Source organism: Penaeus chinensis, chromosome 6 (genome assembly GCF_019202785.1).
Source record: "Penaeus chinensis breed Huanghai No. 1 chromosome 6, ASM1920278v2, whole genome shotgun sequence".
Classification (NCBI taxonomy): Eukaryota; Metazoa; Arthropoda; class Malacostraca; order Decapoda; family Penaeidae; genus Penaeus; species Penaeus chinensis.
This window is the reverse complement of record NC_061824.1, coordinates 23,666,654-23,669,153: the sequence shown is the minus strand read 5'-3', so window position 1 is coordinate 23,669,153 and position 2,500 is coordinate 23,666,654. Positions and strand designations below refer to the sequence as shown.

Sequence of the window (2,500 nt, the reverse complement as noted above, 5' to 3'; positions counted from 1 at the left end):
GAACGCAAACAAATGACGCATGGGATGACCTTATTGAGTCATGTTTTCCAGTGGCCGGCCCTCGCCTTATCACCTTGTCATATCAACAGATCTGATACCGAGATTAAACCATGTTTGTGAAATCACTAAAACTGAGTATGTCCGATATATCTAGATTAGGGATTCCTCAGCTGAGAGTACCTTACTACGTCATATTGTGTATATGACTGTGATTTATATAGCATGTCCTTTTGCTTAACAGAGACCAAATACACGCACCATTCCTTCCTATCCCCCCTATGATTTCAGTTTCTTTCATCATTCTTTGGTTCTAGGAATTAAGAAGGGGAGGAGGTGCGGCGACAACCACAAAGAAAATCTACTGTGAGACGCCAATACAGCAGGTGAATACGACCGACACACACGGCGTAACACATGTGAAGAGGATAACGCAGCTGTTCTGTGAGTTCAGTTTCAGCAGAAAGTATGTCGCTCGCTTTTTTTTTTTTTGCTACAAAGGGATACTTTTAACTAACTTCGAAAAATAAACTGTTGTTTAAGAATGTTCGAGAAAATATGTTCTGCGTGCACGTGGGCAAGAACGCACTTGTCATTTTTTTATCACGCACACAATTATATATATATATTTATATATATACCGACTAGTTATATCATAATATATATATAAATGAACATATATATGTACATGTATGTATACATTGTATGCACATACATATATATATATATATATATATATATATATATACATACATGCACACACACACACACACACAAATATATACATGTGTGTGTGTGTGTGTGTGTGTGTGTGTGTGTGTGTGTGTGTGTGTGTGTGTGTGTGTGTGTGTGTGTGTGTGTGTGTGTGTGTGTGCGTGTGTGCGTGTGTGTGTGTGTGTATGCATGTGCGTGTATGTTTGTGAGTGTATACTTATATATGTTTGTGAGTGTGCATCGCATACCAACTTTTATTTGAGGAGCAAATCAAATCGAACTGCAATAAAATATGCAATATGAAACTAAACATTTCAGTAAATTTATCTTATAAGAAAACAATGAACATTACGAAAATACCACATACATTTATTCCAACACGTGTTGAGCCTTTTTTTTCAAAGCCATCACTTACACAGGGAACGTACATTTGAGCTGCCCCCCCCCCCCCCATTGCTATACACACGTTGATCACCTAAAGTCAAAACAATCGATCACGAGGGCAAGGACAGGATCGAGGGACGATGAAAACCACACGTGTTACAAAAGAACCAGTTCCTCTGTTGCCACCGGAGACCAAATATAACGTCTTTACCGCCTGCTCTACAAAATAATCGAAGGCCAGCGGTACTGTTAAAGCTATTTCTGGACAGCATCAGCAATAGCTACACTTGGGAGTAATTAATTGCAACTGTCGACGACTGCCACATTTAAAATGGAAAATGAACATACATCAATGTACTGGGGGTTTACAGCAAATGGCGACTTTAAATCAAACTGCGCGTGAGACTCCATTTAATGATCTGGGTAGATCTAGGCCTAGTCGAGGCTAAGCTCTCGACATCAAAAAATCTTATTCGAACAAAGAAATGCTACATCTGAGCCAGACCCATCAATCACCGACATCTGAAAAAAATCTAATAGACCATTCGCCCGTAGATTCGGTGTACCCTTTGACCGACCCTACCTATGCCAAGAGAGGGGAGACGGAGTTGCCGACAAGTCCCCATTACGAAATTAAATAACAGAAGCATAAAACATATTGCTGCATCTTCGTATGGACACGACAACTCCCGCGAACAGCGGCCCTACGACACTGCAAACAGGTCCCCATGATAAGTAATAAATGCGAAATAGTAACAAAGGAAAGGCGGTATGGGTCTAAATAAATGGCCATCCGGTGGAATAGAAACCCCCTGGCGTACTCTATCAACCTATGTGGGGCTTGTGTTCGCCGAACTCCCCATGGCAACAAGCTAGACCCGTTTGCAACTTCCACTTCTCCGCCGTTCCTGCTCCCCCCCCCCCCCCCCCCCCCCGACTCCAGCTCCCGCACTCCAGGCTCCACATCTAGCCTAAGTTACTCTTTATACTGCATCCATGTTATTTTGCGGTGAAATCCTTAAACTTTGCCTTTCTGACATTGGACTGATATCAGGCGGAGAAATCAGCTGTACAAATCACAGTATCAATGAGCATGACGAGAAAATGTCTTAAATAAACGCAAGCATATGGAAACGTAAATGGATATACAAATATCAAAGAAAAATATATAATACCTTGCATTTATTCACATTTAGTTACTAATCTACAAAGATGACATTCAAGCCATGTTAGAAAATCAAGGTCGTTGCCAGAGAGGATCAGCAATGTCGTGCGTGACGTTAGGCTTCACAAGCAAAGGCAACTTATCTGCAAGTAGCTCACGTAAAACACCTGCCTCCACTCAGCAAATTATATGCAAACATAGGCTGGCAACTGATGACTACTGATTTTTATTTTCAAATTC

At 41.2% G+C, this 2,500-nt stretch overlaps 1 protein-coding gene across 1 annotated transcript in view; it reads right to left on the bottom strand.

The window, feature by feature from the left end:
* The window catches only part of LOC125026170 (lipoyltransferase 1, mitochondrial-like), a 22,978-nt gene that overhangs the window by 16,751 nt on the left and 3,727 nt on the right, over positions 1-2,500 (bottom strand). The window lies entirely within an intron of this gene.